This window comes from Phalacrocorax aristotelis, chromosome Z (genome assembly GCF_949628215.1).
Source record: "Phalacrocorax aristotelis chromosome Z, bGulAri2.1, whole genome shotgun sequence".
Lineage (NCBI taxonomy): Eukaryota > Metazoa > Chordata > Aves > Suliformes > Phalacrocoracidae > Phalacrocorax > Phalacrocorax aristotelis.
The window spans coordinates 11,426,610-11,453,308 of record NC_134311.1 but is presented as its reverse complement, the minus strand read 5'-3'; the positions used below and the strand labels follow the sequence as shown (position 1 = coordinate 11,453,308).

Sequence of the window (26,699 nt, the reverse complement as noted above, 5' to 3'; positions counted from 1 at the left end):
GACGGTTCCCGCTCGGGCCGTGCAGCTCCGCCGCCCGCCAACCTCCCCCGCCGCGCCGGAAATGGCCGCCCGGCTCCCCGCCGCTCTCCCCCCCGCTCCCCGGGCAGCACCGCCGCAGCCCGCGGCACCCCATGGAGGGTCGCACCCCTTGGACGGCTCTACCCGGGAACCGGCGGGGGCGGCAGCGGGGGGAGGGGGACCTGCAGCGCGCCGCCGACCGCAGGGGGGAGCCGGGCGCGCGCGCGCGCCGCCGCCCCCTCCTCACGGCGGGGGAGGGTTAAGGACCGGCCGGCCGCTGCCTACGGCGCGGAGGCGGTAGCGGGCTGGGGGGGTGCCTTGCCTCGGCCCGCCAGCGACCGGGGTACGGGGCTCGGAAGGCCGCCCGCCCGCCCCTCTGCGCACCCCCTCTGCCTCCCCGAGGTGCCGCCGCCGCCGCTCGGCGGGGCTGACTCGGCGGTGTGCGAGCCGCCGCGCGGAAGGAGCCGCTCCGCCTCTGACAGAGACGCCCCCCGCCTCCCTGCCCGCCCGCCCTCACCTCGGGCTGGCGCTGCCTCCCCGCGCTGCCGCCTCGCCGCCCGCCCGCCCGCTCGCCACCGCGCCCCGCCGCCGTCCCCCCTTGTGCCGGGCCCCACCAAGGGACAGGCGGCCAGCCCTCGCCCCCGCCGCCCGGCTGCGGCTGCCGCGCCCCTCGCCCCCCGCCGCAGGGAAGGGTACAGTGGTGACTGCCAGGCGAGAGGAGAGAAGAGGAGAAAGAGGAGCCACCGGCGGCTCGGGCAGCGCGCTGCGGCTGGGTCTCCGGGGATGGACTGGGCTTCGCCCTCCGCCTCAGCCTGCCCGCGGAGAGGAGGGCGGTGACCCGCCGCCCAGCCCGCCGGGGAGGAGAGGCATCCCCGCCTGCGCCGCGGGGCCGGCGCGACCCTGCTTACGCCCGGTTAAATGTCACGGCTCCCCGGCTGCTCCCCGCCACCGCCCCGCGCGTCGCTCACCTCGGGAGGGGGCTGTGAAGGTGGCGGCAGAGGCAGCCCCGGCTGCGGCGCGCCCCGCCGCCGCTCGCCGTGAGGGAGCGCCCCGGCAGCCGCCAGGTAAGCGACAGGGGGAACCCCCCAGTGCCGTCGGGGGTGGCGGCCGCGGGGAGCCCGTCCGTCAGGGCACGGTAACTTTGGGGGGCGTTCGGGGGGGGGGGGCGAGACGGCAGCCCCCCCGCCCCGCCGTGCGTCTCCTCCGGGGAGGGGCTGCAGTGGGCGAGAGGCGGCGGGACGGGGCGCAGCCGCCCCCACCTCCTGCCGCCCTCCCGGTCCGGCCTCCTCCCCGGCCCCCCCCGGAGGGCTCAGAGGTGAGCGGAGGACGGCGCTGCCCGCCCGGCGGCCGGGTGGGGGTTCGGGGTGCCCCGGTCGGCGGGTGAGGAAAGCGGAGGGTTGGGGGGGGCGCCGTACCCAGCATTCCCACCCCCCCCCGGGGAAGAACTCCCCCCGCCGGGCTGGGAGCCGTGTGACGGGGGGCACGGGTCCTCCGGCGGCTCCAAGCGACGTGGCACAAACACAATAGTCCTTTGTCGCCAGCGCAGAGATGCTTCCACACCTGTGTCCGCTGCCATGCTGGATGTGCTCGCCGGAGTACGTGCATCAGTAAAGCGGGGCTTTTTTGGGGGCGGGGGGGGGGTGGTTGGTGGTGAAGACACTGTTTTACCTTCTGCAAAGCAATTTTGGAATACCTCCGGTTTAAAGGAGCAGCTCGAAGTACATACAGGTGCTCCTGAACATACCTGGAAGAAAAACAAAGGCAAGAAAATCACCTGCTCTTTCAGGTGTATGTGTAAATCACCACACTGTTTCTCCAGCCTCCTGATTCTAAATTACAGGGTTTTTCAAGTCCTGTCCCATAGCTCCTGGAATAAACATCAAATGTGCTTAAGCATTTTTCCCCTAAAGCTTTCCTTGCCAAGCAGAGACCGCAGTGCTTTCTCTTTATATGGTGCTATTTCAAAATGCTGTTCTTTCAGAAGTAAGACCTTCTCTTTTAAAAAGGAAAACATCTGAGCATTTCAAAAATAAATCATATTTGAACTTGCATTGCTTGCCAAGTGGGGGGGGGGGGAGGGGAAGGAGCACACAGCTTTTTTGTGGCTTTGTCATGAAAATGAGCCATGCAGACTTTATTTCAGTCAAAACTACAGCACTACGGGAATGGAACTGAAAATTAGTTCGTGCAATGTTCAGGGAGGTAAGACATGACCTGTAAAGCATGCACCCAGTAGCTCTGAAGCCCTACCCTGCTTCCTACAGTGACGCATCTGGGATTCAGAGGTCTACAATATAAAGTGTGTCTAAGACGATTTCACTTGGAACTGCTGTATATACCCTAAAAGAATTAGATAGCATTTTATTCATCATTCGGGAACAACAACAGCTGTGTCTGCAATAAAAAAAAAATAATCCCATAGCAGGTAGAAGCAAAGGATCACTTTCTTGAGCTTCTACCCTTCGGTGAAAACCACACAATTAAAAGAGATGGTCTGTTTCCCTGCTATGTGCAATCAAAGCACCAGTAGTTCCATTAGGGGCTACACCCTTTCCAGGAAGTGCTTGCCTGTAGAGGTGAAGCTGCGGTGTCGTCTACTTCTCTACATAACGGACCACGCAGGAGGGTGCACTAGCATCGGTATGTTCCTACTCCTGCTACATATGTGTAAATGTCCCAGTAAAAATGTGATTTGTGATTTTTCCTTCAAATCAGCACTAAAAACGATTTGACTCCTCAGATACTGTGCCACCTTTTTACTTTTCTTACTTGAAATATAGTGGTTCTGGCAGTAGCTAATCTTTGTGCAGCAGAACAGAGATACTGTTCCTTTTAGACAAACAGAAGATCCCTGAAATCTGTTTTTACTGCTCCGAATTCCCTCTTGAGAAAGTAGGAATAACACCTACATAGACTGAACAAAATAAGGTGTGATCGGCTACATATGAGCAGCGTGGTTTGGTAGTGTAACAGATATCAGGGATTTTTTGTTATTGTTCTAGAATCCAGGCATTCTGTGAAAGGGCTCTAGGTGGAAATGTTATCCTGCGTAGCAGCAGCAAGAGGTGAAGGAACACAAAGTATTACAAAAGCATGTTAGTTTAGACAGCTGTCCACAAGTACTGTGATTGGTATATGTTGGCATGCCACTGCGAACTAATACCGTGGATTTGGGTATCCTGCTGTTCAGAAAAAAGACTGAAGTAACTTGCTGTTCATAGTTCTGAAGCCATATCATTTTCCTCCAACACAGAAAGGTAAGGAGGTCTGAAGGTTGGAATATTGGTGTCTCTGCGCTGAGTATAAAAATATATGTCTATGTTAGTGGCTTTTTCATATCTTGTATTAAGACCATTCGAATAACATAAGCACAGGGTGGGTGTGGTTATCGGCGAGGGTATCGATGAGGATTCTAGGATTCCTGTGGTGGTTTTTATAATAATGTCTGTATGACTGTTGCCTGTTTTTAAGGTTTTGCTTGTTTACCTTTTGACTGCCTAAATCTCAGGGAATAAAGAAAGCGGGGAGGAAAGGTTAAGGAGTTCTGAAGGCTTGGTATATGGTTGTCTGTTGGTTCATTGGCTCATCCTTTGTGAGAAGGTACATTTCCTTCTAGCTGTTGCTGATAATTAAAAATCCAGATGAGGGGCAAGTGGAGCGATAAGTGGATCAATTTCAGTAAATTTATACAATACTAGGTATGCGTATTGCTGAATTCTCCTTTTGCCAAGGTGTTTGTTTCACTTACAAGTTCTGTAACACATTACGTTAAATACATTGTAATTGTACTTTTTCTTTTCACACTTTGTACAGATATTCAGGACATTTAAGAAAACTCTAGTTCTAATTAGCCACTGATTGACACCCCGATGTCATTATAAGGCTGATTTGGCTAAGCTGTGTTTAATTATGAATCTTTACAAATTATTGCTCATTTCTAATTAGTACAGTGAATAGTTTAGCTGCTTATTTTCCAAAATCTTTTCAGCTCATGTATTTTCAGCCAGGAACCTTTATTCCCTAATTTGAAAGCATAAACCCAAGATTTTTCTTATTTTCGGGAAAGAGTGGCTTCTCTGTTGTCTTAGAAAAAAATGAAAATAAATGAGATATCTCCGTAAAGAATGAAATTGAAGTGTTTGGAATTTATGGGCATTACTCCTCCAGACTTATGCTCATGCAGCATACCAATCGATGCTTTCTGTGCTGAGATATCAATATTATTCCCATGAGATACAGTGAGTAGAGCTCATGTTTGAGTTGCTTGCCATCTCATAAGCCTTTTGATTCCTGGGGACAATTCCATTTCTTAATGATGAAAATCTGTGGAGGGAGGAAACATAGAAGATAAACTGTCATCAGTGTTGTATAATGACATTTTGGTGACCCATTTTCTGTTGATAAAATGCAAATCTTGTGATTTTTTTTCCCCCCTCTTCCTTTCAGCAACTATCCTGTGAAGCAGTAGTTCATGAGATTATTTATAATCATACTGATCAGAGTTGTTATTTGATTAAAGTCTAATCTCTCATTCCCTTTGAAACTTGAAGTAGATATCTGTATCAGCAGATTGTAGACAAGTCTTGTTATATATTGATATACTGTTTGTATTTTCAGCTTGATGATTATTATGAAAGTCATACTAGGCCAGTGTGGATACTTAGTGAACATCTTTTCTGTGAGATGGTATTAGTGAACAGTTTAATCCATCTTCCAGAAATACACCTAATTACATACAAACAAAAAAGGGTGCATTGAAATGAATATTTTATTTAAAGTGGAAATATTTTACACTGCTTCTTACTGTTGAATAGCACTTTAGCTAATCTTTTTCTTAGTCCCTTTGGTTTTGGGTTGCAGGGAAAAGCCAAACCATACCATGCTTAGTGCTTAGTGGATTTTAAAGGACATTGTCAAAGTAGGGTGATTTTAAAGAAGGTTTTATTTCAGAAGACTAATTGAGTCTGAAGAAAATGGGCATGTGAGTTTTCATTTGATGGGCCAATTACATTTCCCAAAAAGAAAGAAAACTGAGAAAAGTGGGTTTTAGTTATATAGATAAAGCAACATAACTTATTAGCTGTCAGTCTCAAAATTAAAGTTGCAGGGCAGGAAAAAGAAAGTAAAATAGCAAAATTTTGTCATCATCGGTAATAAAACTATGATGTATTTGAAAGGAGTGAACAGAATTAAATTCAGCAGAAATATTTGCTTAAAGTCTGACTTCAGTATGGAGTTTGTTTGATTAACTGTAAAATGTCTGTCCTTTGGTCAGAATGGAGTAGAATAATTATTCCACAGCCCTATTGCTTTTTGTTTAGCTGGGACTTATACAACAGTAGTTTGTGATTAATACTTCAGTAGTTTTAATAAATGTATGTTCTATTTTTACATTTTAAAACAAAAATTATATGTCTTCTTAAATCCATTTTTCAGGTAAAGACAGTTTCTTCTAAATGGTAAAAAAAAATCACATGCATCGTGTAAAACTATAGATAAAATATCTTAACTCTTACATGCAATGATAATACACTTTATATATTTGAAATTATACCTTTAAAAATTGTATTTGTTCTGATATTAATGTTTAATGCTCTAAGAGTAACCAGTGATCAACAGCTCAGATTATAGGAACACCTTAGGACAGTGTCATTCCCCGCCCCTCCAGTCATTTTAAGTATACCTATTTTCTGGGTTGAAAACTTGTAAGAGTCATAGGGGTGGCATTTACCAAGGCAGGGCAAAGGCCATCCTCGAGCTCTATGTATGCAGAGCCCCATCTCTAGGGAAGAGCGGGATTTCACTGGAGTCCTTCCTCTGATAATTTTGTTGTAACTGTGGGTATAGTATGGGGAAACATACCACTAGAGAAACCAAATAGACTGACCTTAGAGCTGGACAGCTACTTAAGAGAGTTGCCCTCTGTCCTCTTTCCAACTTCTGATTAGTCTTTCCTCCTATTATTTCCTTCGTTTTATCTTGTTTCTGAGAAACAGTGTGAATTTTCCAGCAAATGGTATTTATCTCTTGATTGCTGTGCTTCATGAACTGAATTTCAACTTTGATTTGGTGAAGTCCTCGTGGAACAGCAGTAGATAGTGGCTATGAAGAGCTTTGCAAGAGAGGAACTTTTGAGGAAGAGCTCAGTTTGGTTTTTTAAGGATTTTGATTCCTGCAAAGCAAAAACATTTATGTTCCACTGTGAGAAGCCGTCAAGTAGACTGCCATTCACGGCGCATGCGTGCCTCAGGACTGAGATTTGCCCGTCGTTGGCCTATGCCCGCAGTTTATCAGTACCGTGCTATTACTGCAACACAGTGTATTCCTCTTAGCAGTAGAGGGCTGCTAAGGATGTACAATACTGATCAAACAGTCCAGAGTCCCAGAGTATTTTCCTAGGGTTTGAGTTCTGGAATGTCCAGCTAAAAGTACCGTGCTATAACATACAAATTCACTTGTGGTTAGGAAATGTATTCTGTTTCATCTGTTGTGAACACTGTTTGCACAGTAGTGTTCTTTGTTGAACTTTGTGAGCTCATCCTGTTTTGGGTTCTGTTGCAATCTCTGCTTTCAGTTTGAATTTAGACATGAGTCATGGGTTGTGTTGGTGGCTCTCCCTGCATACAGCAAAAAAAAAGATGTTCTTCAGCTGCATCAATAGAGAAGCTATGTTGAAGTCCATGGGGCTGACTACATTAATGTGTTAGAGTAGTGGATAACAAAGCCCATTAGATTTTGAGCAGTGGTAGTGGGCTGTGTGTTTAAAACACTCTCCTCAAGAATGATGCTTAGTCTTTGTGGAGGTTTGCTGTTACAGCTGTCTGATGGGAAATACCAGCGAAGGTCAGTTAATTCCAGTGACTGCAGTTTCAGTTTATTAGAACAGTAGTTCACTCTGTTGCTAGACCCAGGGAAATACAAATGTCTGTGAACCCATGATTATGTCAGGAACTAATTTATAGCCTGGGTTATTTGCACTGAAGTCACATGGTACAGCTATGAAGAGAAATTGTATGTGTACAGTTTGGAACTTTGAAAGAGATAAGAACATTAAGACTTCTAAAATTATTTTGGAAGAAAAGCTTTCAGGATTATCAAAGTCTTCAGTTAATCCCCAGCCAAAGGTAGGTTGAATGAACACATGTATCTTATAAACGTGTAAGTATTTAAATGTATTACTGAGACCTGTAACCACTTTTCTTCATTCCTTATGGTGTAGTAAATTCTTGGTGCCACCAGGCAGGAGGTTGTCAGAAGGATTTGTAGATAGACTGGAGGGTGGCAGCTGGGAATTCTGTTCGTCCAGGTGGACTGACTGACTGGGTTATAAAGATTGCAGCTAATACCAGAAGAGAAACAGGCTCCTTGGGAAGAAGACATGCTGCTCATCCTTAGGACCTTGAGAAAAAAAGGAGGGAGGGATTTCATGATCATGAGATTTTGCCACGCGGTCATCTGCAGAGCTTAGGTGGGATGTACTACAGCTGACAGCCCCAGCAGAGAGGGGTTAGGCTTTGTGGCTGCTGGAGGCAAAATCCCATGTTTCTGAAGGGGAAGGGAATAGGGAAGGCTGAAATGGGAATCATGGTGGTGTGCACCTGTCAGTGTGTTTGGGAATGACCACCAAGCCTGTGGCCTCCTGGCATCAACAAGTCTGGCTATTCTCAAAAGTAGCCAACTCCACTTAAGCTTAAAAATTATGATGCAGTTTTCTAGGCATAGCCATAATTGTCCTAAAAGGATAGAGTATGTTGCACTTCCTGTCAGGGGTTTTAGAAAGTGTCAGGATATTCAGAAAACTAAACACTCATCTTTAAGGGTCGTGTTTGAGTACAAGACTTGCTTTAGAGGTTCCTCTGAATGCTTCTAGTGCTCCATGTAGCTGTCCAGACTAAGGCATTTATATAGCAGAAAAGATGACATTTACCATTTCATTGAGTAGAAATGATTATATTCACCAGTAGTATCAGGAATTAGCTTTTTGATTTGAAATCCATGTAAAAATTAATGTTAATAAGGAATGTGGGGAGGAACTAGTGAGAAATGACTTGTGTATAGATCAGTATACAAGATAGTCTGGAAGAATAAGCAGAATTCTACATTAGTACGTTTTTATAGTCCTTTTGATTGTCTCTTTTTTTTTTTTTTTTTGGGTGTGTGGAATGCTGGGAGTGACCAACCAAACGTGGTAAGAAAATACCTGTCTCATGTCAGCTTTTGACTGTTTCCCCACGTGAACTGGCACACCTTACAATGCAAAAGGAGCACTTGGGCTGTACGCAAACAAGTGAAGACACATGTTCTTTTATTGCAGTTTGGGTTGTTGTTAAAACTTGTTAAAAAGCAAGAAATTCTTGGTTTTGTTGCCTGTATGGAAGATGAGGAGGAAGTAGTTACCTTAGAGTTGCTACAAAGGTAGTGAAGAGAGGTATCAAGATAAAAAGCAGTAGAACAATTGCAGAAATTAAACTGCAGTAAATCATAAGGGTGCAATGGTTTGCTTCCAAGATTTCTGAAGAAAATACATAGCTGAGCATCTAAGTGACTTCTGAATCTGTAATTTATTTTTGAGTACTATGTCTGACCTGGAGGATAGCCAACTATTAGGAAGAAAAATGTCAGGAATTAGTAAGTCAGACCCCAAACAAGTAATTCAGGAAAAATAAATTAAGTCAACATCCTAAGACATGTAGATGAACATATTAGGAGTATATAAGACTACTGCTCACTTTAAGGAGACAAGTATGCAGAACTGCTGGTGGAAACAGTCCTGTCCAACCTCTTTCTCACTGTCAGCATGACTTAAAGTGAGTGTACAATTGCAGTCTTACTATCAAACGCTTCTCTTACTGTTAACATACTCCTTCATACTCTTCATAAGTTTTTATGAACAGCTTGATTAAAGGGACAAAGTTACATGCGTGTTCTGTAGAAAAAAAAAGATTACAAATAATTTGATCTGTAAGGTTTTTTTATTTTGCTCATACCATATTCTGCAAATAGAAGTTGTGTGAGTCATTAGGTCTTTTATTTTAGGGATAGAGTGTTCAGGGCAGGAGTTGTTTGGGATTTTGGAAAAACAAATTCTTGTGAAGAAATAGATATAATTTCTACCTCGACACTGAAGTAATTAAGTACTGGGCAGTTTTGCATTGGGGACTGCAAAATAAGTCATCAGATATCTTCTGTCAAACAATTACAATGAAAAGACAAGTTAAAATGGCTTGTACATTGAAAGTAGACGAAAAGTGGTTAAGGAGGATACAAACATTTTCCTTAGATCTGTTTCAGTAATTATTTTGGACTTTCTCTAAATGAACAGTTCTCACAGTTTTCAAAACAGACAAAGGTAAAAGAGAAAAAATCCTTGTGATGAGTAGATGATTGAAGTCCTACATACACATTGATATTAATATGCTAAAGCTTTGAAATAGAACGGGTAGAGATATGGTGAGGGTATTTAATATTACATAACCTAGTTTCTATGATTTTATCTTTTCCCATTAGGCAAACAAAAAGTCATATGATGGGAAGAGAAATTTGAATGTTAAAATATTTTAAAATTAATAACATTAACCAAAGAGTGCTGAAGAAAGAATTTCAGGGGGGTTTCTCTCTTGTAAGAGTATTATATCCAGGTGAACCTTTTTTAACTGCAACAGAAGAGCAAAACAAGAAAAAAGCAAAAAAAAAAAAAGTGCATGCTCTGAATACCATAAAAAAATCTGCATTACCTCATGTTATACAATTGCTTGCCTGTGTTGGAGGGGTTTAGCTGTTCTGCTGAAGCAATTTACATTGCTCTAAAGGAAGGGTACCAGTCAGTAAGGACCGTCAGTTTAGTTGTTGTTCTTTTGGTTAATGCACCACTAACCAGCTTGATTTACATGGCTGTTTGACCAGCACATGCTACTCTCTGTAACCTTGCTTAAGAACAGCTGAGATGTTACTTTGCAGTGTAGGTAGACGGTAGCCTCTGAATACTTATATTAGCACCTAGTTATAATAATGTATGCTATACCAGTACAGATCCTTCATATTAGATTAAAAAGTAGATCAATTTAAAAATTTTACTTCTGCTTAGTATTGCTGGATTTTACTTTAAAGCATCTTGTTATAAGTATTTGAGGTTTTCTGTTTCATTTGAATATAGGTCAGGTGAGAGCTGCACTTGAAGAAAACAGATTATGGTTAGATTTGACAGCTACCAGCTACCAACAGTTCATTGCTCATTCAGTTCAGAGTAACAGTACTGAGTATTTGGTGCATCTAAAGATAATGACTTTTTTTTGCTGTTGCCTCTTATAATCAGCTATTGCTGTAGTTTGCAGTTGAGAGACTCTCTTGTTTAGCTAGAAAATGGAGTTTTACTATGAGTAAGGAGATGTTCCATATAGGAGAATTAATCTTCGTAATTGTTGTAGGTGTTCTTTAACAGTATGAGAAGTCTGTGTCATGTCCATGGCTACTGGATTTTACACTTAAATATGTAATCAAGATTACACTTTTATTTTCATGCTGGCTAGGTATTAACAGTACATGGAAGAACACTAAATAAGTGCCTGTAATATATCAAGAATATATTATTTTCAAGATATATCAATATATCCTGCTTTAAATTCATCTGTCTGAACTGGATGGTGTTTCCATTGGTACTAGTAATATTTCATAGGTTTTCTGGACACATGAAAAAAACACTGGACCAGAACTACAGAGAGGAGGATGTGCAGATAGCCAGTGTATTTTTTTAAATTTTCTAATTTTGATCAAAACTTTTCATTATTGTTGTCTTCAAGTACAGTCACCCAGGTATGTACTTGGATCAGCATGGAGGTAGAAAAGGAGAAGAGCAAGACAGTGAAGTAGGATATACCCAGAAATTCCTAAAGCCTCTTCAAAGATGGTGTCAGACATACAAAGTCAGTTTGGAGCAACTGTATCATGTATCCTTCTGCAGCTGTCAAAGTGCATGTTCTGCTGTAACATTTTATTGAACACAATATCATTGTATCTCTGATTTGAAATTGATTGCAAATACCTGTGAAAATTAGGTAATGCCTTTGGGCCTGTGACAAGTTCCCAGACATTCTGTTCACATAGGCTATGCAACTGACAGAACTACAACTTACTGTTCGTTCAGTCTTTCCGAAGCAAATAGACAACTTCAGAAAGTAATCCTGCAATATATACATTATAGTGTGGTCTTTTCTGTTGATCTAAATTAGTACAATTTGAACAATTAGAACATTTTGAACTCCCTAGAAGGATTTAGAATGCTAAGGCTCACTGAAATTGACAGTGAGGAGATAGATGCACAACCTCAAGCTCTTTTGAAACTTCTGCTTTGTGATTCTGTGTTCATATTTGCAGAAATGACCTGTTATTCATCTCATAAGTCAAGCTGATGTCACTTTTAAATGAGTTCTGCATAATTTGGCATGCGTTTTTGCACAATTTTGAAATCTGAGACCCCAAATATTATTTCAGTGATTTGTAGTTGTTACATAGATACCTTAGAAGAAAGTATACAAAATCCATGTTTACAACAGGTGCTGATCATGAAATATTTGATAAATTAAAAAACAAACAATATTTCTGTTTTCTCTCCTGTGCTTGGATAAGAATTTCTATCCAAGCAGTCCAATATTTGAGAACATTTACAGTCGGGGTTCCTTACTAGACACGTGTGGTATTTCACATAGAGTACCAGCAGGGCCATTTATTGCATCTGTCAGGAGAATAATTTAGACCTGTGTATGAACTATGTACCACCTTCTTTCTCCTGTAGTTTAATTACAGTTTATAATATCAACACATCCTTCAGAGGTAGCAACAGCGATATTAATCACTGATGCTTCTTCTGTGTTACTCTTAGAGTACTGAAAATATTAACTCCTTTCCTAACGCTTTGTAGTTAGGGGTGATGATATGTTCTTTCTGTGAAACTGCTACCTGTAGCATTTTTACTTTGAAATACCAATGCTGAGCTCTCTTGAAGTGGTAAGTGCATGAACTCTGATGTAACTCGTTATTCCCCTTATAGCTTGTTACACAAATGTGTTGCCTCAGAAAGTAAGACAGGAATGAAGCTCAGTTCTTGTTAATATTTAGTCTACCTGCAGCATGTATTAATGCAAACTTTTATATTTATGGAGGCAATCACTAGATGGCAGTGCTCTATGGTCTTTGTAAGTTGTTACATTTTCCTGAAAATATTCATTCTCTTCTCTGATACATGACATAGGGAATTGTTACTAGTTTTGCGGTATGATTTCTCTGTCACTTGTGGCAAATGGCAAGAAAATTTGACTAAAATAATTCTTGAGGAAGGTTAAATCCCTTAACATGTTGGTGTTTTGGTTAAGTGTTTGGCAAGAGGAGAAACATGCTGTTTGACAGTCTCTGTTCCAGGAGCACTAAATAGAAAATGTCAGACAAAAAAGCTGCAATAAGAATATTCTTTGATTTCTGTGTTGCTGATATCTTCTCCATTTATAAATCAGCGTGTAAGTATATCTTCTACTTCTTGGCAGGAAGGTGATCATGTAATCTGAAACTTGCTAGGCTGGCAATTCTACTTTTTCTAATATTAAATTGCTCAGTTGTTGTTAATGCAGTCAGTGCAGCCTGTAGCCAAGGGCATAATGAGCAGGAAGATGTAGGAAGACTTAATCACTTCTGTTACTGGACCCTGTAAAGTTGTATGGCTGATGCTGTTTATTCAACAAATATCTGTGGATAGACTGCTCTAACAACTCTACCCACAATTCAGAAGTGTACTTAGGATGTGATCACTGCAACAACACTGGTACTGAATGGCAACCACAAAGTTAAAGACCCTAGCAGACCTAAAACCATCAGCAGTAATACGCTCCAAAATAAGGAAGCAGGAGCTGTTGTTTGCAGGTGGCATCTTTTCAAAACTTAAGGTATCATCGAGTATCACTAAAATTAAATATGTTATGGTAACAGAGTTCAGCAGGACTTCTGTAAAGGGTAGTGTCTTAAATATCCTTATGCATTGGTCTGGTTTACTCCTGGATTTTTTTATTTTGTTGTTATGACACCCTAGCACAGTGATGCTCCAGGCCTGTCTGGTTCCTTATTTATTTGAAGAACAGTGTAAAAGAGTACACTTGTCTAATGGCTGCATATAAATGGGACTCTTTTGATCTCCAGTAAAGCTGCCTCAGAAGTGTCTTCAGTTCTTATGGTTGGAAGTACTGTAAGGCATTTTTTAACCAGAAGCTAACTGAGGTTGTTTTAATATCAGACTCACTGTGGGATTCTCTCAAGAGGAGGTGGCAATACTGTCAGTAATGGCAGCCAGTAGGCATTAGCTGTTGTCAGATGTTGAAAGTTTAAAGAGTTAGACACTCATGCTTGTAATTTGCAAAGGATTCTGCCGCTTGGTATTACAATGGTGGTTGGAGCTGTGCATGTGATTTTGGGGATAAATCCTTTTTCTAGAATAATCAATATAGCTTTTGGTGAAAATTAAATTTACATTCCCATGTGTTCATATGGTATGGTATAAAGATTGTAAAGTTTTAAATGAAAGCCTTTTTTCCAGTGTGGCAATTTTATGTGCTTATTATCATACAGTACGTAGCAGCTATTCTTTCAGTTCTTTAAAGCTTTTTGTTATCAGCTTTTTTTCTTCTTGTTCATAAAATGCAATCAGAAAAAGACAACAGTATTTAGCCTGAGACTTTCCAAAGATATTTTTGGAAGATAAAACTATAAATTCATTGAAAGAAAATATTGAAGGTATTGCATGAATTTTCAACACAGCTTTTTTTTAATAACAAAAATGAAATTAAATGGTTGTTCTTAAATTACTTTTAAAAATGAAAAAAGTTTCAAAATGATCAGTTTAAATCATCTGCAAATTTGGTTTTGGTGATGATGATTTGTCTTAGAGAGAGCTAGATTAAAATGATTCTTGCAGAAGTTATCCATTTTTGAAGGGTTGCCAGAGAAATCTGTAAAGTCCAGTTTATTTCATAATCATCATTTTTGATGTGAAGATTCTGGAGGCCTAAGTGTGATGTTGGCATAATAATACCCTGATCAAGAGGATGTCAGTTTACATATGCTTCTAATTAGCAGTTTCAGATTCAATTAAAAGGCAGGATAAGTCAGTAGTGATGCTAGCTTCGAATTGGAAGAATCTAGGTTGGAGAATTATTTGTCCTGGATACTGAGACTGTTGCTCATGTCTTCATGAAGCAGCCAAGTGTTTGATACAGGCACATCAGACAGGAATACTTACTTTTATCACCTGCTTATTTTCATAACAACATGCTTGTGTCTAATTTATAAGTGTCATTTGAAATGTTTTGTTTAAAGAATTACATGTGTAGACTCTGCATATGTTGTAGTGAGGAAACCATTCGTTCACCAGCTCCTGAGTTACCAGCCCCATTAAGAGGACGTCTCACCAGTGGTTGGAATCTGAACATCATTCTGTATTCATTTCTCGATATAGAACACTGAATTGTTGAATATCTTGAGAGACTGAATGAACTGACCGAACTATAAAAGAAACTGTCATATAGACTGCACTGTAACAACAAAAAAGTTTTAAAATAAGTCATTTTCTTTTAGTGCTAGGAAAGTGATTTTAGTAACACAGGAAAACATTGTTACGCCTAAGGCTGTGCTGTCTCTGCTTGACTCGAGTCAAACTAAGGCTCCTTCCCTGAGTTCTCTTACTGCCTTGCTTTCAGTTATAGATGTAAAGGAAGAAGCACACATTTTATGCTCTGCTGTGGCAGGAGAACGAGGCTGGTGCATTTCTGCCTTCAGTTCCATGTGGGAAACTTCTTAAAGACAAGGATATATTTTTTTAGTTAAAAGCCTAACACCCATCCGCCTGCCTCTCCCCCAAAGCACAGAAGAATTTATTGGCAAATGACCTCTTGGTTTGTCGTTTGATGAAGTAGTAATCTGATTACTTTGAAAATATTCAGTAGTGTTTTATTTACAAGGTCTTAGAAGATTGTGGGAGTTTCAGGTATTTCCTAATTTGTATTTTAAAATGACTGAAAACTGCCCACTTTGTTTCATAATCAGTATTTGAATTAAAAAAATTATTTAGGGCTGTTCTTTGAATGAGGGTAGAATATGTTTATATGTAAAATACTGATTTCATTTATGAATATAATATGGAGACAGAACAGCTGCTTTACAGGTATTTAAACTGAAAATATTTTACAGTTTTGTACGTACAGTGGTTATGGCTAGGTATCCTTACAAATGCACTTTGCAAATCTTTAAGGTTACCATGGGCTGTTGCTGCCCTATAGAATGTAACATATTCCCAAGCTGTAGAAAACCCTGCAGCTTTGTTAAATAAGCTAAATAGAAATACTTCTAATAGTGAAACATATAAAATGGAAAACAGCTTGGTACAACACTACAGGAATATTTGGGGATGTCTTAGAGACATCTTATGAGCTCTCCAGTACTTTATACTTAGTACATTGCACAGTAACGTAGAATTTAAAATGTGATGAATTTATGCTTATTATATCACGTAAATTAGTCTATCTAATGAAGCTGTACTTTATATAAGTCTCAAGGGCTTTACTGAATTGTCTCAGATGAGTGGACTAAATTGTACTGAATAAGTACATTGTTTTTGTGTTGTACTACATTTTGGTTGTTTTTTTTTGTTGTTGTAGTAGTAATTTATTGAACTCATCTCTACAGCTGCTTTGTAAAGGCTGAATCTCTGCCATTCAGTAAAAGTCTTGCTAGTGATCTTGAGAGGAGGAGTTATTTACAGTACCCAATTCTGAAAAGGCCTGTGCTAAAGCATGCACGTCTGGCTTTTGTTGCTTTTTCTGAGTATTTTTGAAACAGTAAGAGGAAACTCTACAACTACTTGCCAGGCCTTAATATGCTGGTCTCAAGGCCCTGCTAAATGAGGTAGAATTCAGACCCAAGGTGTCTCTTTACGGGTATTTTAGGAAAAGGGGACTTTTCCAGAGGAACAGCCAGATTTCCACAGAATATAGGTCTGTGGGTCTTGTTTGAATTAACATGTGCAAACCAAATATGGGATAGTAGGTGTGCACACTCAACACTTACATATTGTATTACAAGGAAAACAGTTAAAGAGGGCTCTAAGTAGGGTTTTTTCTTTCTGAAATTAGAATAAGACCACTTTAACTTGAGTGACTGACCTATGCCTATGCTACTTTCTTGAAAATGGTATAGCAGAAGTTAAGAGTTGTTGAGAAGCACATCTATGCATATTCATACAGAACATTCTCTTTTGTTATGTAATTCAACATTTCCTGGACATATTTGATTTTTATTTTAGGAGCATGAAGAATAATTTTTTGGATTTACTGCTGCAAAAAATTCTCTACAGCTTCTGTCACCAAGAAAGAAAAGTGGTGTTCCTTATAATGGAAATGAAAAGATTTACTGAGGAATAGCGATAACAATGGATTTCTTTTAATAATTTGCTTTTTAGAAATTAACTTCAAAAGAACATCAGATTGAAAAAACATTTTTGCAGGTTTTCTAAATAGGCAAAATAAAAACAATTCAGCAAACCACTCCTAGCTGAAAGGTACATGTTGTCTAAAGATTGATGAAGGAAGTCCCTGGAAGGAGGTAGACCAATATGTTAGATTGGTAGATAAATACTTAAATAGAGGTGTAAATAAACAGTGTTGAAGTTCCCAAGCAATTGTTTAATTCATCCCTCTTTTTTTTTTTTTTTTTTAATTATTTAAAGGAAAAAAGATCTAAGAAGGACTTTGTAAGCAATCCCTCCATGTTTTTATTTCACTTTAGTTGAACAGGCTTAATTACTGTATTGAAATGTCACTATAATTCAGTTGCAATGGAGCAGACACTCAAGTGGTACAAACTGTTGTATTAAAAGGATTGTGTAAACCAGCTCAAGATTTACTCAATGGTTTTAATAGCATTCTTACTTTGATTTAACATGAGAGCTGGTTCATGTATTATTGGAAAAGACATGAAGCATTTAACTTTAGAAAATGCATAATCATTAAAAAAGGGAGTTGCATATGCTTTTAAGCTCTTTCCCTAACTTCAAATAACTGATAAACTTTTGATTTTGTCTTTTGTTTCTATTTAAGCCACTCTCTGCAGTAACCTTTTCTCTTCAGGATCCTCATTTTTTGTTCTAGAGTTACCCAAATTGTGTAACGTTTACAAGCTTTTCTTGCGTGTGTTTTGATATCACTATGATATTGTTTTCAGGAGGAATATAGGTCTTTGTACAAGATGAAATGCTAATACAAAATAGAGTTTAAAAAAATGGATCTTATTACCAGTAAGCATAGCAAAACTGTGTCTGTTCAGCATCTTGTTACGAAGGATTTTTTTTTTAATGTGTTGTTTCAAATACTTCCCATTTGTATTTTTCAACACAGTTACTGAATGGCAGGATTAAATCCTGTTACCACACAATGCTGATTTCAAAAGACACGTCTCTCCATTCCGTAGATCTCTGCAAGAGGGACTGGTTTGAAAACTGTCATGCCAGTAAAATTGTGTTCTTTTTCAATACAGTTTCTGATTCAGTATGAAGAATGCCATCTGTTGAAAGCAACTGATTCACTGTTACTTTTGCCCAGGGGAGCAAAATGTTACAGGTTAAAAAAAAACAAAACCACACCAAAAATATCCTAAAAAAACCCCAAAACCCCACAAACAGTAGGACTGGATTCTCATTTGGTGGGAAGTGGTTTATCTTTCTTCAGATCCTTTGCTGTCAGTGACGCTGTTTTGATTTCTGTGAGACAAAAAATTGGTGTACAAATGTAGAACTTTGTGTGGCATTTTGAACACTTAATCAATTTTCATTTGCTCTGTTAGGGTGGTGTGAGAACTAATAGACAAAGTCAAATAGGATATATGAAACCTGTACTTTGTGGCTCACAGTAGGTTTGAAATAAGTTTTTATTGTTGCATTCAGGGAGTCTTTGGAAGAATCATATAGAAATGTGTTTCCTTGACACATTATATGCCACTGCCTTTTATTTTCTGTTTGAACAAAACTTCTCAGAAAAATAAGTTATTTGCCCCAAATGCAGTTTGAGCTGAGTTCAGCTGATAGTTTTGACTTTGTGTCCAAAGTAACCACAGCATTTTGCTTGAATATCGTTCAGCCAAAACACTGTCTTTTCACTTCAGAAAGATACTTTGAAATTATATTTGTATCATTTGCTTTTTCAAGTAGATCTAAAAAACCCACAGGGAACAAATTTGCCCAGAGATTTTTAAAAAGGAAAGTTATCCACAGTTAGGGTTAGTCATTAAGGCTGTGGACGTTGTCTACTTAGACTTCAGTAAGGCCTTTGACACTGTCTCCCACAGCATTCTCCTGGGGAAGCTGGCTGCTCATGGCTTGGACACGTGCACTCTGCGCTAGGTTAAAAACCGGCTGGACGGCCGAGCCCAGAGAGTGGTGGTGAATGGAGTCAAATCCAGCTGGCGGCCGGTCACGAGTGGTGTTCCCCAGGGCTCAGCGTTGGGGCCGGTCCTGTTCAATATCTTCACTGATGATCCGGATGAGGGGATTGAGTGCACCCTCAGTAAGTTTGCAGATGACACCAAGCTGGGTGGAAGTGTCGATCTGCTGGAGGGCAGGAAGGCCCTACAGAGGGACCTGGACAGGCTGGATCGTTGGGCCAAGGCCAATGGTATGAGATTCAACAAGGCCAAGTGCCGGGTCCTGCACTTGGGTCACAGCAACCCCATGCAACGCTACAGGCTTGGGGAAGAGTGGCTGGAGAGCTGCCTGGAGGAAAATGATCTGGGGGTGCTGGCTGACAGCTGGCTGAACATGATCCAGCAGTGTGCTCAGGCGGCCAAGAAGGCCAATGGCATCCTGGCTTGTATCAGGAATAGTGTGGCCAGCAGGAGCAGGGAGGTGATCGTGCCGCTGTACTGGGCACTGGGGAGGCTGCAGCTTGAGTACTGTGTTCAGTTTTGGGTGCCTCACTACAAGAAGGACACTGAGGTGCTGGAGCGTGTCCAAAGAAGGGCAACGAAGCTGGTGAAGGTTCTAGAGCACAAATCTTATGAGGAACAGCTGAGGGAGCTGGGGTTGTTTATCCTGGAGAAGAGGAGGCTGAGGGGAGACCTTACTGCTCTCTGCAACTACCTCAAAGGAGGTTGTAGCGAGGCAGGAGTTGGTCTCTTCTCCCTAGTAACAAGCGATAGGACGAGAGGAAACGGCCTCAAGCTGCACCAGGAGAAGTTTATGTTGGACCTTAGGAAAAACTTCTTCACTGGAAGGGTTGTCAGGCATTGGAAGACGCTGCCCAGGGAGGTGGTTGAGTCTCCAGCCCTAGAGGTATTTAAAAGAAGGGTAGACGTGGTGCTTGAGGATATGGTTTAGTGGTGGACTTGGCAGTGATGGGTTAGCGGTTGGGCTCAACGATCTTAAGGGTCTCTTTTCCAACCTTAATGATTCTATGATTCTATGAAGTCATTCAAGGGTTAGGTGGTGCCAGAATTGGAATAGTCCTTATGATCAGGAGTTCCTACTGAAAGAAAAAGGGGCAGTTTCAGCATAACCTTCATGTGAAGGGGTAAGATAAGGTAATATCTCTTATCGTTGCCATTAAGGCAGCATCTCTGTGATGCTGGTGGATTACCTAAGGGTCTTGAGAGATGCTTAGTAATGGTGTTATCAGATTCTGGCTACTGAGGAAGAGGTGTGGCTGTCAGATAAGTGCAGTTGATATCAGTAGTGGATGTGGTCTAATGTGTGAAAAGCCAAGTAAACATGGACAGATTTAGACAAATTAGGCTCTTCAGGTTGCCAGTCAAGGCTTATCAGTGATGCTGTGTCTTGATCATTTCATTCTCAAGATCTCACTCTGCATGACTGATATTAATTGCATGATCCAACAGGCTCATGTCACACTGACGTATGTCTGAAGGTAAATTTCTGTTGTTTTTTTTTTTGGCATGGTATAGCCTGAACTGTGTTACAAATAGAAAAATTTACTCCCAGCCGTCTTTCTCTCCCAGTTACCTTGTTTGCCCCTGCTCCTCAATAGTCTGTTTTCCCATTAGCCTTGATGTTCCCTTTCCATGTTTCCATGACACAGATTTTAGACATTCAGATATGTCGTAAGCACCCATAGGGATACCATGCTACTTCCTGCAACTGTCTTTCAAACTGTGCTAGGGGAGGTTTAGACTGAATATTAGGAAATATTACCTCACTGAAACAGTTGTCAGGGATTGGAGCAGGCTGCCCAGAAAAGTGTTTGAGTCACCGTCACTGGAGGTGTTTAAAAGACATTTGGATGTGGTGCTTAGGGGCATGGTTTAGTGGTGAACTGGCAGTGTTAAGTTTATGGTTCAACTCGATGATCTTAAAGGTCTTTTCCAACCTATACAATTCTGTGTATTCTGTGTAAAAAAGAAGTTTATTCTTCCAAATAGGAAAAATTAGAGGAGAAAGTTGAAAATTAAGAGATGAATGCACTCTGATCATATTCACCCAGAGTGAATTGGCCCACTGTGAAGTAAACATTCTCATTCATTTCCCCTGTAAATAGTCCTGAGGACGTACTTTTTTCATCATCACAAGCTGACTGGGTTGATACAAATGAAAAAGCTAGGTTTTGGGGTTTTTTTAAATCGATTTTGTTTTCAGGTGGGCCATGTGTTTAGACTTGTTGGACATGTGGTTGCGTGAGCTTTATTGCAGGTGCAAAGGAGGTGCCATTTCATTTGGGAAGCTGTTGTGGTTCAGCCTCAGTTGGCAACTAAACACCACACAGCCACACAGCCGCTCGCTCACTCCCCCCCCCGCCCCCGTGGGATGGGGAAGAGAATCAGAAGAGCAAAAGAACTTGTGGGTTGAGATAAGCACAGTGTAATAATTACAATAAAAATAATAATTATAATGATTATTATAATAATAACAATAATGATAATATAATAAAATGGAAAAGGGGGGGGGGGAACCCCAGAAACACAAAATGATACAACGCTCACGACCCGCTGACCGATGCTGCCCGTCCCCAAGCTGCCATTGCTTCCTTCCTTCCCCAGCCAGCTCCTCCCAGTTAACACACTGGGCATGACATTGCATGATACGGAATATCCCTTTGGTCAGTTTGAATCCACTCTCTTAGCTGTGCCCCCTCCCCTCCTGGCTTGTGCACCCAGCAGAGCATGGGAAGCTAGAAGAGTCCTTGGCTAGTACAAGCACTGCCCAGCAACAGTCAAAACATCTGTGTGTTATCTCAACATTGTTTTCATACTAAGTCCAAAGCACAGCACTGTGCCAGCTGCAGTGAAGAAAATTAACTCTATCCCAGCTAAAACCATGACAGTAGCATTACAAAGTTAGATTGACTTAAAACAAGTTGGGACCAGTGGTCTTGGAGCCATGGAAGCAGTGTGCAAAGACTTAGGATTCAGAACAGAGATTTTCTAATGGTGTCCTGTGTGCCTAGAGCTACATGCTTTTGCTTTGTAAAGCTGTAGTGATCGTTTGGGTTTTTTTTTTTTGTTTTGTTTTATTTACATTGTCTGTTTTTACTGCCCAGAACTCAAGCCTTCTGAGGTAGTAAGTGACATTGACCGTATTTCTGTGCTGCATCACCCAGTATATACAGCAAACCTTGAGTGGAGCTGGTGGGAAAGAAGGTAGTACTGTATTGTCATCATGAAAACACATTTCAGCTGGCTCTGTTTTATGTTAACTGTTTGTCCTGTGGTAGTGATGGTTCCTCACCTTGATATGATGATACTTGCTCTTTTTTACTACAACAGCATATGCCAGGCATAATACTTATCTGTGCATTAAATATATGCAATACTGTGACTTTGCGAGGTTACTTTCTGAGGAGCATTATCTTATTAAGTCCGTGTACTTGGAATATATGGAAGTGCAGGTCAAATCAGTTACTCTGTTATGGATATATTTAGTAGTCTTATAAAAGTAAGCATAGAGCAGATTTTTTGCTTCCTGATTACTTTTCCAGGTGTTCTGCTTCAGCTGAGTTAAAAACCAACCAAACCAAACCAAAAACCCCCAAAATACCCAATAACTTAAAAATATTTAATTATTTGTCACCATTTACAGCTTCAATAATGGCAGATCAGAATTGCTAAATCTATAAAATTGGCAACAGTTTAGACTATTTTAAATTCCTTTTTTATGGTCTGTGGTGGAGCAGTCAGCCTTGGAAGGCCTAGTAGATTTAATGGACAATATTAAGGTTGGAAAGGTGGGAAAGAAGATATACTGAGGACATAGGAAGGGTATTTGGAGAAAACAGGCTGAAAAGTCTGACTGTACATATTGCTTAGTCTTGTGGTACGTAAGGGAACAGGATGTTATCAGGATAGTACTAAGATTTAGTTGCATCGTGATAAAACTATACCCTCAAGACTGTTCACAGGGGAAGCGAATGAAGATGATGTGATTATTCCACTTTGTGCAAGGTAAAAGTGGTTGAAAGAGTTAATGGTAAGTGTACGTTATCTGCTAAGAGAGGAGAGAATCTCGTCTTCTGGGAGGAGGATAACTGTAAGTACACTGGTAACTGGCTGCAAGAGGACACCGTTTCCAAGGACAGCGTACAGTTTCACAGGTATCAGGTGACTTTTTATTCCTGGAAGCTGTTGAAGCTTCTATCTGCTATCTCTTAAGATTTCACAAAATCTGTAATTAAATTGCTTTTGCATAGTACCATACATGTAAGCATCTAGGGTTTCAGTTTAAATTTCTTCTGAAGATTTAAACTGCATTATTTAAATGGAAACCCCAAATTCATGACATATGAACATAACATGAATGCTTTTTCCTGATGACTTTAAAAAAGAATCAGCCAAAAAGCAAAGGGGCCTAACTTAAAAGACAGATAAAGTAATAGATAATTTTTAAGTATTTAAAAACCACATGTGTGAGACTTTGTCTTGAGATTTAAGAATAAATTTCCATCATTGCCAATACTAGAATGTTGGCTGGATACACATAAAGTTAGGAAATAATAAATAGAGGAGATATACTGTGCCGTGTTATCCCCTGAAATAAACTGACACATCTTTGTTTCAGTGTAACAATGAGCCGTACAACTGGTAAATAGGCAGTAATTAATTTTTGCAATTCAAGTCACGTGGGTAATCTTGTAATTGATTTTGGGAATATGAAATTGAAGGCCAGAATCTGAGATGTGTTCTCTAGTAAGGTGGATCCAGTAGAAGAGTAAGGTATTGGATTTTGTTTTTAAGACTTCTAGAAAAAATGCTTTGTGGCTTCGTTCCTTAAGAAAAGGACATTAAAACCCACTTGAAGCTTTAAATCCCAGTTTGCACAGAGATTCAGAAAGGGAGATCTGTTACTACGTCTTGCTAGACATGAGTTTCTTTGTACTGAGTGAAAGAGGGTACTCCAGGAGACATAATGCCCACTGCTTTGCTTTTGGATTCAGCTGTACCATCTGATAATGCTGTAAAATTATATGTTCTGTTTTACAACTTGAAAATTTAGAGATTTGGTTTCCTTCCAGATAAACACAAATTTCCTCAACTTGTTATTTTACAGGGAGGAAACTAAAAAATGAACCAATAGCAGTTGAACAAAAATATTTTGAGTTATGTTTGGTTTCTGTTTCATCTTCATGTTTTCGTATGTGTCATGGTCATATAAAACCATATAAACAGAATTTGAAAGGAGAAGTAATTTGGAAGCAGAATGATTTTGACATTATTGGAACGTATTTTTCTTTTTGAATCCAAAATGAACCTCCCAACTAAAACCAACTAAAACCAACTGGATTTTGTAAAGAGTTACATTCTAACAAATGTATCTTGTGATGGAATATACATCTAGCACAGTATTTCTGTAGCTTGCTCTATTTGCTGCTTCAAGTCTATCATATTTTATGTCAGGGGTGTGTAAAAATGGCCAGAGCATCAAGGACGAGAGGAAACGGCCTCAAGGTGCACCAGGGGAAGTTTAGGTTGGACCTTAGGAAAAAATTCTTCACTGAAAGGGTTGTCAAGCACTGGAACAGGCTGCCCAGGGAATTGGTTGAGTCTCCAGCCCTGGAGGTATTTAAAAGAAGGGTAGACGTGGTGCTTGAGGATATGGTTTAGTGGTGGACTTGGCAGTGATAGGTTAGCAGTTGGACTCGATGATCTTAAGGGTCCTTTCCAACCTTAATGATTCTATGATTCTATAAAGCAAGATCGATAAAATAGAATGTTGGGGTGATTTGTGGAAAAATGGTCAAACAGTAAATGGCAAGAAAAAAAAAATCCCTCAGATTCACTGTGCAACAAAAATATATTGCCATGTACATCGTTGCCCACTGCATAAACGAGTCTTTGGTGATCAGTTAATCTGAAAGCTCAGTGTTCATGTAGTGTAATTTTGTACTGGGAGATTTTGGATTGCCTTAGAAATGTGCAGTGGAAATTATACCACTAAGGAAAGTGTTGTGTGCAAAAGGGAAAAAAAGAGCATGTTTTTTATACTATTTATTTATTTTAGTTGTCTTATTTTTTTTGTCAAGGGATAGCTATGCGTATGTGTTCTTCCTCGAAGAATGCTGATATTCTGTCTTTGTGTTGAAGATTTATAGATTGCCATAACATGGTGTTCCTTTGGTTAGGTGGATAATAAAATTACTACTTTCAAATAATTTCTTTAGCTAGTTGTGAATTGTTTATGTGAGCAGGTTTGGGCCTTAGGTGGTGGTGGTAAAAGCGAGAATAGCTCCTATGAATTCTTTGGAGTAGATTTCAGCAACTTGAAAATTTGTTTTAGATTTCTAGCACTATCAATTCCTCTTCTATACTTTTCCTCCTGTATCAAGGAGAACTGAGAGCCCAGAAACTGTCTGCTGATGCTGGTTTACTGTATGCCATTTGCCTCATTTGAGTGACAGGCTATACTAACCATGCCGACAAGCCTTAGCAATGGCATACATGGAGTTTACTTAGTACCTGGGCAATTGTCCACAAGAAATTCACAGTGAAAATCAGTGTCCTATCCCTTTTGATAGAGGTGAGACAGAACTTAGCAAGAAGTTACAGTTATTTTTTAATGAGACTGAATTTATGCAATCATGTAGCTCCTTTAATGCCTCTTTGAAGATAGGCAATAAGGTTAGTGCTCCACATTTTGACCATGAAGTCTTATGGGTGTATCTGTTCTTTGGTCACTGAGTCTGGTGTGGATGGTCTGAGCCACTTAGAAGTAGATAAATCATATATGCTGCATGTCTGATTTTGCACACAGACTGATTTTGAGGGATAAACCTAGAAGTGGAGATGTGCAGATCTTCATGAAAAGTTAATTTACCATTCTTGATGTTTCTGCAGGTAAACACAGTTCATGATACATGGGGAAAATACACAACTTTGGCAGCAGATGAAAGACATCTTAAAATGGACATTGGTTTTTCTGTCATATTAAATTCACATATATGAACCTGTTACTAATTATGGGTGGAATGTATTATTTCAGCTACTGTAATAAGCTCTGAAATGAGTTCAGAAGGCCAAGAAGTATTTATTCCTATTGGTGTGGGCATGCATTTGATGAGAAATAAGGACTTCACTTACTACATCAGTTAAACCAATAGAGTGAAGAAGCAGGGCAAATTAAGGTACAAGGTCTGAAAGCATTTACTTCTTTCCATTCTGCATGAATTTCTTACGTCTGATCCAAAATTTCATTGAGTGGGATAAATGTGAAGCTGTTATAAAAGGAAGCTTTCTATTAGCTACCATACAATTTCATTATTGCCTTGAATTATAAGTGAGATTAACCTTCGGATGTGTGTGGATGCTATTCAGCTCTGATTTCTACTTGGTATGTGGTTTTCTGTGACATATTGTCTCTTCAATATTTTTTGTTATTAAAATTAGTTTTAATAGAATCTTTAAATGAGCAATTTTGTTTTAGGGACCTCACTTCATAGTAGTTCTTTTAACTTGTACAGCTTTCATTTCTTTAACAGAGAAATAATATGTTTTGGATTTTTAGTTAGTAGTTGCCTTAGAAGTAGCAAGAACACAAAATTCCGAAGTTGGTCATCTTCCTTCTTCCTGGCATTAGTGTAATATCAGGACTCTGATAGTAGACCATCAACTGCTTTCTCATCCTTACCCACTGTTAAAATTATGCACTCATTTCCAGGCAGAGCTTATTCAGAAATATACTGAAGAACTTATTCCTCTACCTGACTGCTGCTTCTGTGAAAGCAATATAGAAGGTGACATTTTGAAATGTTACATATTCATTGTTTGAAGTGGAATTGTAGCTTATTGGTGCTGATGTTAGTGGACACAGTTCCAGGAATTTTCCCATCAGATTCTAGCTACAATAGATGAATTATTTTATCTACTTTTTGTTTCATTGCCATTTTTGAATCATAGTGCCTTCATATAGAGAAGGTCTGCTGCATTGCCTGTTCTTAAACAGCTATTGCTGTAAAAAAATTTCATGTCTTTGTATATTGCCATTAATTCATTTCGTATGTGATTTTAAAATTTAGTTAGGTAGATTTTACTTAGGTTCTGAATGTGGATTACAAGTCTTTTTATACAGCCAGTCCAAATTGACTCCCATTCATAAATCTGTGATCCAGAAGCATTAATTTTTCAAAGGTAAGTGCATTTATCAGTTTGTCCTTGGTATCATT

General features: G+C 40.2%; 1 protein-coding gene across 1 annotated transcript in view; it reads left to right on the top strand.

The window, feature by feature from the left end:
* Positions 1-541: 541 nt before the first annotated feature.
* The window catches only part of LINGO2 (leucine rich repeat and Ig domain containing 2), a 539,216-nt gene continuing 513,058 nt past the window's right edge, over positions 542-26,699 (top strand). Inside the window, exon 1 of the mRNA XM_075078781.1 lies at positions 542-1,082. The gene's annotated coding sequence lies outside the window, so the exon portion shown is untranslated. The remainder of the gene's footprint in view (positions 1,083-26,699) is intronic.